Genomic DNA, 15,052 nt, shown 5'->3' with positions numbered 1-15,052 from the left:
TAAGATACTGTGGAGAAGAAAAAGGGCTCTTGAGCTCTTTAGCTCCTTGGGTCTTAGTTTTTGGCTTTTTCCTCCTGGCCTGTTGGGTGAGCTAGCAAGCTTTTGGCCTTGGACTTTTGGCTTTTGGCTTTTTCCTTTGGGATGTGAGCTGAGTAGGAAGGTCGGCTGGGTACCTTCTCTGCCTCTCTGAGCTAGCAAGGTTTCATGCCAGCATCTGGCTCCTGTGTCTTTATTGGTAAAATCTAATGCTTAGGATTTTCTTCAAACAACAGGCAAACTATAAAGCATATGTGCGAACTGACAGATAGCAGTCTAGGAAATCAAGGTCAATCTGAAATGTGGACAGCCATGTGAAAAATCAAGAGTCATGGTGAAGAACTACATTTCATATCATTATTCATATTACAGAAAAAGCTTCAGGGGAAAAAAAAAAAGAAAGAAGCTGAGGTGGGACTTTCTCTATGAAGAAGTAGCCAACCCAACACCTGGGCATACATGCTGTTTGTGAGAATCCAGGGTGAAGAGTGACTTTTGGAGATGTGCTCCCCTTCTGGGACACCGGCACAAGAGTGGTGATCTGGAAAGAGATTCCAAACTGCAAAGATGTGGCCAGTGTTTGAAAAACACACAGGGAAGGAGAGAACCAAAGCACAAAATTTCCCCTGAGTCCTGCATATGAGCCACGCTACAAGCACCCAGGCACACATGTCATCTACACACAACACACATTAATAAGAAATCATATAAAATTTCAGTGACATTGAATAACTAGTCACAGATTGAGTTGATTATATATAAGGAGAAAGGTAGTCAGATCCTGATGTAATTAGCATGTAGTACACCACTTGCTTTGCATCCAATTGGTTTGTGCATAGCACAGCTGGGTTGATAAAATCAAGAGAACAAAACTTTCATTGACATAATTTCAATTTTCATACAGAAAAATGATGTTTTCACTTTTATATGTGTCAAAGAAAAATAAGGTGCTGAAATATCTGCCCTTTCCAATGATGTGTTTTGACCCGAATTCTTTTCAGGTACATACTTAACCAACATGTTTTGGAACACACTAACTACAGAGGAAGATAGGAGAAGCAGTATGATTTCTACTGAGCCTAGTCTACTAAAAAAAAACAAAACAAACAAACAAAAAAAAAACAAAAAAACCCAAAACCCACTACCAAGCTATAGTTACCAAAATATAAAATACAGTGATCCTAATTTTATTTTGTTTTTAGAAAATCGAAAATTTTATAAAACCATGGCACACATGCAAGGATACTTATAATTGTTATTTTATAATGTATAAATGTAACTTTAATTAAACAGAAGAGTTTAATTTTTTAGTAGTTTTAATTTGTAATATTTCTAATACAACTATTATACATAATCCACATAAAGAAAAACATTTCCTTAATAAGTTCTAATAATGTCAACAAACCCAAAGACCAAAATTTTAAGACAGTTGTGCTAAAAATTGGCACTATAGATATAATATTAAGGTAGAAAATAAGATTCCCAAGGGAACTGTCTCATTTTAAAGATTAAATGCTTTCTTCCAGGGAGCCTCATGATTCATTTTTAATGACAGCAGGCATAACAATTTTGCTTGGTGGTGTTTGCATTTGAACCTCAGATGTCTATCATAGAATATGAAGAAGAGAAAAATGGCACCCAGATGTTATAATGTAAATCAATAACATAAATTGGCTAATGAATATTTATTTTGCACATTAATTTACCTACAGCTAAGTAAGGCTCTCAAAACAAATGAATACTTTCATAAATATTCCCCGGCTTAGTTATCTGTTTGGTCATTTGTAGACGGCGGTAAATGCATTATGCAAAAAATGCTATATAAATAAACGGCATTTAGATGATGTTTAAAGCACTTTTCATTACAGCTATTGGGCACTGCTATGCTAATGAAATTGAAAACATAAAGTAGGACTTGCACAGCTGGACTCTCTTTGAAATGAGATATCAGCTCGCAGCTTGTTTACACAGTAGGAAGCTTTAAGACTATCAGAGATGCCGATTAATCAGGGAAGAGCAGAAGACAGCCTGTTTACCTGTTGTCTTCCTGGTTTCTGGGAGTGAGGTTGGAGTTCTAATCACTTAGTAACGTTCATTCAGTTAGATTCCTATGTGTTGCATATATACAAGAGTTTCATTCTGCTGCTGTGGTAAATACCACAACCAAAATTTAGAGGAGGAAAGAGCTTATCTCAGCTCACAGGTTGTAGACTGTTCTTGGAGGAAGCCAAGGAAGCAACCCAAGCAGGATCTTGAAGCAGAGATCCTGCTGGTTCTCTTGCACGCTAGCCTTTTTATACAGCCCAGGATCACTTGCCCACAATGGGTGTGCCATCCTATGTCAATTAGTAGAATATCACACCCCCGACATGCCCACAGACCAATCTGACCAGGCTATTCTTCATTAATGATGCTTGACTGTGACAAATTGACACTCTTGTATATATTTCTTCCTTTGTGAAACTTTGAGTAAATTAGAGGTAAAGGGAGCACTTAGTTTCCTGATTTTAATACTTACTCAGTTGTACATAAAGTTTTCCATTACCAGATGAAGGCTGTGCCCCTTCAGGACTCCTCTGACACTTTTTAATTCCACGAAGTTAAAACTCCGCTTCCTCAGTATTGATATTGGAAGTATGAAGCTTAAATCTAGAGTGCTGTTAGGTATATTTGCTGTATAATGTCGTTCAATTATGATGTTTTTCTGTTTATTTTTTTGCCCAGATGACTTGTGTATTGGAGAAAGTGCAGTGCTGAAATCACCTATAGGTGTTGAATTGAAGCTAATCTGAGTCTTCCAGCCCATTAATACCCTTAAGAAAAGAAAAGAAAAGAAAAGAAAAGAAATCGGTACACCAGAGTTTGGGTCATATATGTTTAGAACCTATGGATGCCTTCTTGGTGAGTAGTTCCCACAATTGGAATGAAATTTCTTTATCTTTTCTTATTAGTTTTGATTTGAAGTCTTCTCTGCCACATGGTAGGATAGCGACACTTGTTTCCTGGTCTCATTTGTTTGGAACACTCTTTTCCATCTTTTTAACTTAAAGATGGTTTCTGTCTTTAAAGCTGAGTTTCTCATAGACAGTAGAAAGATGGAGTTTGTTTTTTAATCCACTCAGCTAACCTCTGACTATTTATTGGGGAGTTACAGCTGTTAATATTTAAAGGCATATGTTGCTTGTAGTCATTTAATTTTTATTTTTGCTTTTTTGTTTTGTGTTCTTAGTCATATTTGTGTTTTAGTAATTATATACACATGTATACTTAGTTACACACACACACACACACACACACACACACACACATGCATACATACAGGAAAACTCATTTGTTTTCTGTAGTCTCTTGGCTATGATTATTCCTCTCTTCAGTTCAGAGTACTGCTTTCACTACTCTGTGTATAGCTAGCTGGTGGACATGAAATCTTTTAACCTGTCTACACCATGAAAGTTTTTCTTTCTTCTTCAACCATGACAAATAATTTTGCTGGGTAGGTACAGTAGATTTATGGAAACAGCACAGGCAGGACTTATCTGACTGGGCCTGTGATGAAGATGTGTGACCCATGCCAAGTCTGGGGTTTGGAGAGGTAAAAATGGACCAGGGTTCAGGGAATTCACCAGACTAGACCTGGGCACAGAACATGGGACCCACACAAGGCCTGGAGGTTGATGTGGCACAAACAATTGGAATGGAGAGGGGGTGAAGGAGAACATAGGTAGGCCATGTGGGTGCGTGGTATGTATTTTGGCAGCAGGGTCCCTGGTATTAAGAAGGACTGAGGTTAATGACTGCAGGGTATCTGGTAACAAGTGGATTGGCCTCAAGCCCCAAAGAAAGGGAAATGGATTGAGGAAAGGGGCCTCTCTGAGAGAAGCAACAGAAGGACTAGGGGGAAAGAATGACGGAGGAGGGAAGAGAGAACACAGGTAGCCTGCTTTCACTTCATATGGTATTTAAAGGTTTCAGAATAATCATATGATAAGAAGAAATAAAATGGAGATCAATAGGAAAGGAAGATGTCAAAGTTTTCCCATTTGGAGACAATGGGATTCTATTTGCAAACAACTCAGATGTATTCACTCAAAAATCCTTGTAATTCATAGTTTCAGAAAATTAACAGCAAAAAGTCAAAAATTAAAAAAACCTGTAGCTTGGCTTTTTACTCCTCCCCATTCCAAAGACAGCTGCATCTTCTCATGCTGTGCTAGCTTCATCACTTGACATGATAGTGAAGGTCGGAGTAAACGGATTTGGCTATATTGGGCGCCTGGTGACTAGGGCTGGCTTCTTATCTGGAGAAGTAGAGATTGTTGCCATTAATGACCCCTTCATTGATCTCAACTCCATGGTCTACATGTTCCAGTATGACTCTACCCATGGCGAGTTCAATGGTACAGTCAAGGCTGAGAACGGGAAGGTTATCGTCAACGGGAAGCCCATCACCATCTTCCAGGGTTGAGATTCCGCTAACATCAAATGGGGTGATGCTGGTGCTGAGTACGTTGTGTAGTCTACTGGTGACTTCATTACCATGGAGAAGGCTGACGCCCACTTGAAGGGTGGGGCCAAAAGAGTCATCGTCTCAGCCCCTTGTGCCAATGTCTCCATGTTTGTGATGGGCGTGAACCACAAGAAGTATGACAGCTCAGTCAAAATTGTCAGCAATGCTTCCTGCACCACCAACTGCTTAGCGCCCCTGGCCAAGGTCATCCATGACAACTCTGGCATCGTGGAAGGACTCATGACCACAGTCCATGCCATCCTGATACCCAGAAGACTGTGGATGAACCCTATGGAAAGCTGTGGCGTGATGGCCGTGGGGCTGCTAAGAACATCATCTCTGCATCCACTGGTGCTGCCAAGGATGTGGGAAAGGTCATCCCAGAGGTGAAAGAGAATCTCCCTGCCATTGCCTTCCATGTTCCTACCCCCAACGTGTCCATCTTGGATCTGACTGGAGAAACCTGCCAAGTACAATGACATAAAAAATGTGGTAAAGCAGGCATCTGAGGGTCCACTAAAGGGCATCCTGGGCTACACTGAGGACAAGGTTGTCCCCTGCAACTTTAACAGTGACTCTCACTCTTTCACCTTTGATGCTGGGGCTGGCATTTCTCTCAATGACAACTTTGCAAAGCTCATTTCCTGGTATAACAATGAATATGGCTACAGTAACAGGGTGGTGGACCTCAGGGCCTACATGGCCTACATGGCTTCCAAGGAGTAAGACACCCTGGACCACCCACTCCAGCAAGGACATGAGAGCAAGAGAGAGGCCCTTGGCTGCTGAGGAGTCCCTGTTCCAACTCAGCCCTTGTCACTGAACATCACCCCTCACAGTTTCTATCCTAGACCCCCAGAATAATGGGAGGGCCCCAGGGAGCCTTACTCTCTTGAATACCATCAACAAAGTTCACTGCACCTAAAAACACTTAAACCTGTAGCTTTTCTATGTACCAGTAACAAACATACTGGGAAAGCAAATTAAGAAATAATCCCATTCAAGACAGGTTTTTGAAAACTAACCTTGCAATGAGCTGAACAAAGGAAGTGAAAAACCTCTACCGCAGAATCAATAGAGAAACAAAACAATAAAACAATGGTGAAAGAAGCTGAAGAAGACACAAGAAGATGGAAAGACCTCCAGGGTTCATGAATTGCCAAAATTAATGCTGCCAAAATGTCTATCTTAGCAAAAAATACCTGTATAACCAATTCAATCCCCACCAAAATGGAAATCAGCCCACACAGCCGCAATCACCTAATTTTTGACAAAAGAAAAAGCCTCTTCATGAGATGTTGCTGGGTTAACTGAGTATTCACATGGAGTAGAATAAAATAAAATTAATTTCATATTTCACAGGAATGTATTAAAAATAAAATATAAGACCCAAAACATTGAGACTGATAAAGAAAAACATAAATCACTGTGAGAGATAGTCAGAATTTCTAAAAAGGATCCAATCGCAGGAGAATAACCTCAAGGATGAATAAATGTTCTGCCTCACAAGAGAAATAATTAATAAAGTAAAAAGACAACAGACAGAATAAAAAACCATTAACAAACATCTGACATGAGATTAACATCTAGACTATATAAAGGACTGAAATGTAAATTCACAAAACCTCATCCAATCAATAGATGGATGAATCAACTGCAGAGAAGCTTCTCAAAGAAGACAAATGACCAAGAGTTATTTGAAAGTGTCCACTATCTTTAGCTATCATGGAAATGAAAATTATATTGTGATTCCATCTCACTCCAGTCAGAATTTCTATCCTCAAGAAAATACAGGGTGTGAGGAGAAGATGAACTCGTCTTATGCACTGATGCTAGACTTTGAACTGTGGCAGCCACTATACAAGTCAGCGTGAAGGCTCCTCAAAAACTAAAAACAGAAATTCTACAAAGCCCAGTTATATCATTCCTGGGTATATAGCTGAAGGACTCTAAGTGAACACCACATTTGCACACCTATGTGCATTGCTGCAGTATTCACCACATTTGCACATCCATGCTCATTGCTTCAGTATTCACAACAGCTAAGAAATGCATCCAGCCTAGACGTCTATCAACAGATGAATGGACGAAGAAAATGTGGCCTATATTCACAATGGCATTTTATTTAGCTGCGCAGAAAATGAAATTATGACATTTTCATTTGCGGAAAAAAATGACTGAAACAAATTCAGAAAGACAAGCATGTCTTCTCTCATATGTAAAATCCAGATGTAGGTGTGTGTGTGTGTGTGTGTGTGTGTGTGATATTCAAGTAGGAAGAGGACCATCAGGGTAGAAAACATCTTACGTGGGGAGGGTGATGAAATGCATCTGACATTAAGGCAGAAGGAAGGGACTGTTTGATATGAGAAGGGGACCAGCAAAATAGATAGAGAAGAAATATGTGAAAAGACGGACAGGAACAAAATCTATCAGCATTGTGTATAAGAATACCACAATAAACAGACATTTTGTATGTTAATTTTTAAACTGAATAATGAAAACTATCCTGGGCTATACTGCAAATTCCCTTTAGCTTATTAAACAATATTCTTGCAGAAGATAACACATAAGCCTGTGAGAGTATCTAAATGCTTCATATAGTTTTAAGTTAGAGCAAAGCTATAATTTGCTCTTTGTTGTGAGCACAAAGCACTGTACTGAAATTTGCATGTAATCAATTGTTCACTTCCTGACTTCCCCAGAACATGTGAGCACTTGACTGTTGCCAACTTCTTTTATTCCTTTATTTGTTGTGATCTTAACAGCCAAAATCAAATATTGGTATAAAACTCAAGTGGCTCATGCATTTGAGTGTGTGTGTGTGTGTGTTTGGTTTGTAATAAGACATGTGTAATATTTTACATATCTTACATATATTAATATATAATATAATAATTATATACTACATAAGTATATAAATAATATAATTATATAACATATGGATTAATTCAATATTTATCTAAGTTATCTAACTACATACTATATATACAGTGTACTATATGATCACAGTAATATATATAGTTAGATAATAATAGCAGATAATAGTAATAATATATAGATATTATATAATATATTATTATTTATATACTACATATATGTAGTATGCCAAATATACAGTAATACATAGTTAAATAATATATGTGACTACTAATTAGTAAAGAGAAAAGATTCCTGATACAGTTATAAAGAAAACTAATTTAATGTTTATAAAAATAATATAGAACTCTATCTAACATTTTACTTTTTCAAAACAACTGTATAAAACTCTAATTTGAACATTTGAATTAGAAATTAGTTCTTTGCTATTTTGTGACTAGAACACAATGATGTTTAATTATAACTACTTGTAAAGGATATTCTGCTTTCTTAATATTAAGAGCTTTGAAAATCTTGCAGCAACTTAAAAGGTTACTAAAAAAAAAAAAAAAAAAAGAAAGAAAAAAATTGTTATCACTTTGGTATAGAAGGGGTAAGTGAAAAAAAAAATAACCCAGAAAACTAAAAAGTGGCCCAAATGAAGCATTTTGGTGTGTGTGTGTGTGTGTGTGTGTGTGTGTGTGTGTGTATGTGTGCAGGCTTGATATAGGAAGTCCACTCTTAGTGTGGGCTGCACCACTCGCTGGGCTTAGGTCTGGATAGTGTAAGGAGGAAAGGAAGCAAGCCAAGCACAAGCACTGTTCACCCTTCTCTTCCTGACTTGAGAGAAAATATGGCTGCTTCAAACTCCTGCTGCCTTGAACTTCCCACCATGGTGGACTGTGCTCTTGAACTGTGAGACAGTATAAAGCCTTCCTCCCACAAGCTGCTTTTGTCAGGGTGTTTTATCATGGTAATAGCAGCAGAACATAAGACACAAGACTGCTTCTAAACGTTTTCTTCCTCTGACTCCAGCAAACTGGCCTTCAGTTTTCTGGTGTTCATCTCTTAATTGTTTTATGTGCTTGACAGTGGACCTGAAGGCACCCAGTGCCATCTCCACCAACAGCTCTGCTCATGGTCTACAAAATCTTTGATAGTTCAGTGCAAATTTTAATCAGATTTTCTCCTCATTTTCTTTTATTTTTTTCCCTTTTCTCTAGAGAGGTCTCAGCCTTAAGTGCATCATAAATCCACCCAATTAGGGTTAAGGTACTTATATGAGAATGACAAGTAGCTTCCCTTTCTTTTTGTTTTTTTGTTTTTGTTTTTTTTTTTGAGACAGGGTTTCCCTGTGTACCCTTGGCTGTCCTAGACTCGCTTTGTAGACTAGCCTGACCTCGAACTCACAGTGATCCGCCTACCTCTGCCTCCTGAGTGCTGGGCGAGCACTTGAATCTCAAAGAGTATAAGGAAACATTTACTCTTTCACCAAATATTGGCAACTGTGATCAGGACCAGTTTTTGGTGGCCCCAATAACATGTTCAAACCTGGAAATGTAGTAGAAGTTTTGGTGTCCTTAAAAACTCACTTGTGTTGTGTAAACATGTTTTTGTTTTAATCCCAGATGTGGGGTATGGTGCTGCTCCACAGTGTCCCCAGCAGTAGACTATTTGCCTCCTGCAGGCTTTGAGAAGGGCATGATCTTTGTCAAAAGCAGATAGTTTAATTCTGGGAAATCTGGAGAGGGAATAAATTCCGGAGCCTGGAGAGAGAGGAGGGAGGCTGCTGATGCTCCCTATGCTGCTCCTGGTTGCTGCTGATGCAGTTTGTTGGGAAGAAGTAATGGAGATTGGCCTCGCCCCAAGGAGCCCAACGACCCTAACCAGCAGGAAGTAGCTAAAAAGACCTACACCCCTTCTCCCCACTAACCTTCTTTCTCTCAAACCTGGTGTTGGGGGGCTGGAAGGTACTGGGTGGAGAAGGGAGAAAGAGATATAAGGAACCAAATAAAATAGATTAAAAAATATGCACCTACATAGACGTGATATTATGAAGTTTTCTAGTTTCAGAACATAACAAAGGCAAAAGTTCCAGAATTTTTCAAAGACATTGGTAGAAAGTTTAAGTAGGCAATCAGAGCAAAATGGGGGTATCCCTGCTATAGGTTTCATATGCTTTCTGATGACATTCTTAGCTTTTGAGTTGGTATAAACTAGTGGTCTGTCCAGTTTATAATTTTTAATGTATAGAATGTATACATTCTACACATACAATCTACCTGATAGCTGACAGAATGTTAAGTCAAGACAGAGAAGGCAAAACACACACCCAGACAAATTGAACTGGAAGAAACACCTTATTCTGGCTATTTCTTCTGTTAGTGCAATAAGGCCAGAACTTGGTTCTAAGCTCAGAAGACTTTAGAGCTGAGGACAAGGATGGGAGCAGACAATAAGCCCCTGTTTACGATCTAGAGCAAAGTATTCTCATTTCCTTTAGTTAAAATGTACTTTATAGGTTGGAGGAAGGAGGCCACCAGAGTTAGCCTCCTGGTTTCCTATAGAGACTGAGCTATAGAGGCGCTACCATTCTAGTGTGTATTCCAAACAGTGGTTTCATCGTCCTCCTAAGAGCAATTCCGGTGCTGTGTAACTGACAGGTGAAATTCTTCTAAAGGATTTATATCCCAAAGAACAGAGAAGGAAACACGGCAGCTGAGAGGGAAGTTGGGACCTCAGATTATGAAGAAGGTTGACCAGTGCTCACCAGGCTGAAGGGAACACACATACACACAAAGCCCAGAAGCCTCCGGAAGTGAACCGACTTTGGTGACTCCTTAAGGAACTATTTTACCCCTGTGTTACTGATAATGCTGGAAATATGCATGTGTTTACCTTGAGCTTTGTAGTGTCACATATGTGTAGGGTGAATGCTTGGGTGCTATGTAATTCCTCTTTATCTCTCTTCTTTCTGCAAAGAGTAGGAATTCTAGAGCAGTGTTGAGTGGTAAACAGTAAAACCAAGGCATCCTTGTCCTGGCAGACTAAATAACTGCCCTCAGAGGTACATACAGGCTAACCCCCAAATTGGTTGGCACACACATTACAAAGGAATTGTGAACTAAGTGACCTGTTCTCACTGTAATCAAGCCAACAGTGAGGATCAACCATTACACAGATATGTGATTTCCAGGCACTTTTCTACTTGGGATAAAATGCCCGGCTTTGTCAAAATAAAGGAGGTGAGTAGGGCTTGGCTCAGGTTCAGGGTCAAGGAGATACAATCCATTATGACTGGCTAGGCATGAAGGCCATCTGGGCAGATCAGGATGCAAAAAAAGGCAGATGCCCACACAGCTGGATCTTTCCTTTTGTCCCATTTTATTTTGTCTCAGCCCCCAGGCCAAGGGCTGATGTGACCACATTCAAGGTTGGATTTCTCCACTTGGTTAATACTCCCTGGTACAGTCGTCTCAGACCTATCCAAATATTAAGACCTAAGTCTGAGTTCCTTAATTCAGTCAAGTTGACGATTAAATTTAATCTTGACAGCAGGTGTGATGTGTTAAGGATCCTATAGTAGGGAATGTAGGCTGGATTACCCAGGTGAACCCCATTTATTATCACCCCCTTGTAATAGGGTCAGGATGTCAGAGGAAAGGGAAGATGCTGTGCTGCTGCCTTCGTGGGGGAAGGAGAGAGCTGTTCAGTTCAGACACAGGCACCAATGCTAGCTTTGTGGTAACCTGCTTAACCTGCTTAAACTCTATAGCCTCTCTGTTGAGACCTACTTTAGTTCCTAGCAAAACTGTGCCTCCTTTGTTAACACCAGCTTTCACTCTTAGCATATCAGAGGCCATTTTGTCTCTAAGTCTCCATCCTGATCACAAAGTAAGATTAGGTTCAGGTTCTCCGGCTCTATCTGCTTGGGAACTTGACTGGCCTTTTGCTTACAATTCAATACTGGTTGGACATTCTGCTTGAATTAATAATATGTGTTTTACTTAAACAAAACCACAATATCCTGCTATGTTCCTTTCTCCTGGAACAGTGGGGAACTGGAAAGCCCCCAAGCCTATATCCTAGCCAATCAGCTTGAAATGCTTTGTCTAGCCACCTGGACATTGTGCTCGGAACAAAATTGATTCTTCTTGTGTTTGACTAATCAAAATGATGTAATACTGCCCCCCCTTGCTTTTCACCTGGTTACTTGGTTGTTACCTGGTTATGGGTTTTCTTGTGAATGCCTGCATTAGAAACAGACCAGTGTCACAGTTCAGCTCCTGAGTCTACTGTGTCCCTGGCCATGGTCATCTTGGGGCATTCTAATAAGCCATCAATGTATCATTAAGATTGGTGCTTGAGTGGTTTGTGTGACAATTCTTGTATTATAACAGCTTTAGCTTTGCTTCTTAAGGGAAAATAACTCTGCAGAGCTGCCTTCTAACTATTAGAATTAGTGTCCATTGAAGTTTTGAGTTGTTTGTTTGTTTGTTTGGTGTTTGGTGGGGATAGATCCTTTCTCTGTGCATTGGATTTTGTCAAGTAATTTTTAATTTCAAATAATTGTAAGCTGTGACCAGACCCATATTGAAATGTCCCACATGGATTTCTGTCTTTATCTGCTAAGATGGTGAATTAGAGCTCCAAAATAAAAATTGGGAGCTTCTAAAGATGGCGTCGGTGGGCAACCGTCTCTGCTGAGATGATGTCACCGGGCAACCGTCTCTGCTGAGATGGTGTCACCATTCTTTTCTGTGTTCTGTGGGAAGCATGTCTTTGCTATTCTCTCTCCACTCATCCCCAGCATGGCCCTCAGCATGTGAGGACACTGCCTGCTGTCCTCCAGCTCCGTGCTCAGGCTTTTTTTTTCTGGGGCTCTATTGATCATCTAGTGGGCTTTTATTATTTTAATCAAATTGAGAACCTTCCAGTCATTATTTCTTCAAATCCATTCTCTGCCTTGCCATCTTTTCTCACTCAGTCTGACTTTTGTCAGAGTATTTAAAATGGCCCCATTTTTAGTCCCCCCCCCGCCACGCTCCATGTTCATTTATTTTTTTAATGACACTGATCTTTGCCCAGCTTCTGCTTCCTGCTGATCCCCTCAATAAAGAGTTCACTTACTAAATCACATTTCTCAGTCTTAGAGGCTTCATTGACAAATAAAGGGGGGGGTCCATTTAGTGCTTCTGGTCATGAAATGAACTTCTGTGTCCAGGTCCATCAGGCAATGCTGAAAGGAACCCAGTTTTGTCCACCTCTACTAATAGACCCAGTGATGAGCAAAAGGTTTGTAATCAATCAGATCTTCAGGCTTAAAACATAGGCTGACCTCTTTGCAATGAAGTCCTGTCATGAATGATGCTCCTGCCAGCCAACTTGAAAGCAGGGAAAACCTGGGGTGATCCTTGGCTCAGCATGAGATGGGTTGGTCTCCCCTCACATCATCACTCAGCCTGGCTTTATCATATTGACCATGCCCCAGGAGCTCCTGCACACCTCTTCCTCCATTAAACATAAACCTCATGACTTCAAAGATGGACTTGAGGGAGGAAGTGTTAATGGATTTGCTTCTTCTCGATGTGACCATATTGAGTAAGTCACCTTTCCCTGATTTCCGTTATTTCTTTGTCTCTTTAATTGGCCCATTGGAGACAGGTGGCTGAGCCTAGCTTGTTTCTAAGACCCAGGCTTTGTTCTTACCGTGTCAGTATGTTTCCAGTTGAGCTTTGGTCCTAGCTTCAGGCCAGGCTTTCCTGCTTCCTAGTGTGTGTGTGTAGGAATAATAGTATCCAAGATGTCATGAATGTTACACTTTTTCTGTTTTTGCAGAGGTGTGGGATTGATGTTTTCAGATAGTTACTGTACTTATGTGCTGCTTGGAGCCCTGGAGGCCCATGTGAGACATTTCCTTAAGGCATTTCTAGGAGACTCTTTTCCATTCATAATTACTCAGAGAATGCCACAATTTCTCCTATACAAATTCAATGTTGGGCATGTTACAATTACATTTTAATACATTGTGCTAGCCTTATATCTTTCTGTCCAATTCTGTTCTTGATATCTATTAGGCTATCAAAAGATATAGTCAATTAAAAGTAAAAAAACAGCTGGGCATGGTAGCACACGTCTTCAATCCCAACACTTGGGTGGCAGAGGCAGGTGGATGTCCATGAGTTCCAGGGCAGCCGACACCACAAAGAGTTCCAGGACAGGCAGGCAGGCAGACAGAAAAACCTGTCTTGAAAAAAAAAAAAAAAAACCAGAAAAAAGTTAAAAGACAGAATTAAATATTTGAGGTGAAAAGATGACAGGTTTTTGACTAAATAATTATTTAATTATTTAGTTAAATTATTTCAGGAGTAAATAATTCTTATGTAGTTAAAAAACATGTTACATGTATTGGAGGATAGTTTCCTTTCTTTGGTAACAGTGTCTTCACGCAGAGTGAAGACTAGAGGGCAGTGTTGTTCTTATAATGTGAGTCAGGGAGATTTGTAGATGATAAAATCCAAATATTTACCCAGCAGTGTCCTTTTCTCTGTGTTTACTAGACAAGAAAAAAAAAATGGATTATTTTGTAATTCAATTGGTGCTTTTTCTTTTTACAATATATTCAAGATTGGCACTTATTATATTACAAAATGTAATGAAATGAATATATTCCTCACAGAGAGATGTTTTTAAGAACATAGTAAATTACTAATATAAGTCTTCTGTTATGATCACATTTAAAATGTTTTTAGCATTTTTGGAGCAGACTATACATTGTTATTAATACAGCAGCTATACTGTATTAATTCTTTCACTATACTTTTCCTGTCTAATTAAAATTTGGACCCTTAGAGAAACATATTTTACTATTTCCCTCCCTTCATCAGCTTTTAGGAATGAGTTTGCTTTTGAAGGTGAATGATAATAAGAATTATGAGAAAATGCATATATTAATTAACTTGGTTTAGCTGACAATGTACACATATTTTAAAACACCACTGCATGTACAATTAATATACACAACTTTACATGCCAAATTATAAAAAGCAGCAACTACAGAAAAATAATATTAATAACATCAGAAAGTGATATTAATGTGCCGCTCCCCAAGACCAGCTCCGGGAACGGCGAGGAGGAGAGAAAGGAGGATATGCAGTAGGGAGAATTGAGCAAGCGGTTAGCGGCTGGATAAGGGAACCCAAGCATTGAATGAACAACCAGCTAGAGGATCTAGTTGTTGATGAGAGGTTGAGGACTGGAGGGAAAAGAAAAGTGGAGACTCAGGAGTATGCGGTACAAGCAGAAGGTCTCAAACCCCAGGAGAACTTTTCTATCTTGCTTTTGTCTCTGTCTTGCTTTTTGTCTGACAAGCTTGCTTCTTGCTCCTTGCTCCTTGCTCGCTTCCTCGCTTCCTGTCTGTCTATCTATCTATCTATCATCTAATTATCTATCTATCTATCTATCTATCTATCTATCTATCTATCTATCCATCCATCTAATTATCTATCATCTATCTAATTATCTATCTATCTATCTATCCATCTATCTATCTATCCATCCATCTAATTATCTATCTATCATCTAATTATCTATCTATCTATCCATCTATCTATCTATCTATCTATCTATCCATCCATCTAATTATCTATC

The 15,052-nt window shown here is 39.3% G+C and overlaps 1 pseudogene; it reads left to right on the top strand.

Annotated features, from left to right (window-relative positions):
* Positions 1–4,264: 4,264 nt before the first annotated feature.
* LOC127204287 (glyceraldehyde-3-phosphate dehydrogenase-like) lies at positions 4,265–5,269 on the top strand (annotated as a pseudogene).
* Positions 5,270–15,052: the final 9,783 nt, after the last annotated feature.

Source organism: Acomys russatus, chromosome 20 (assembly GCF_903995435.1).
Source record: "Acomys russatus chromosome 20, mAcoRus1.1, whole genome shotgun sequence".
Taxonomy (NCBI): Eukaryota; Metazoa; Chordata; class Mammalia; order Rodentia; family Muridae; genus Acomys; species Acomys russatus.
Note: the sequence above shows the minus strand (reverse complement) of the source record. Positions and strands in the feature narration are given on the sequence as shown.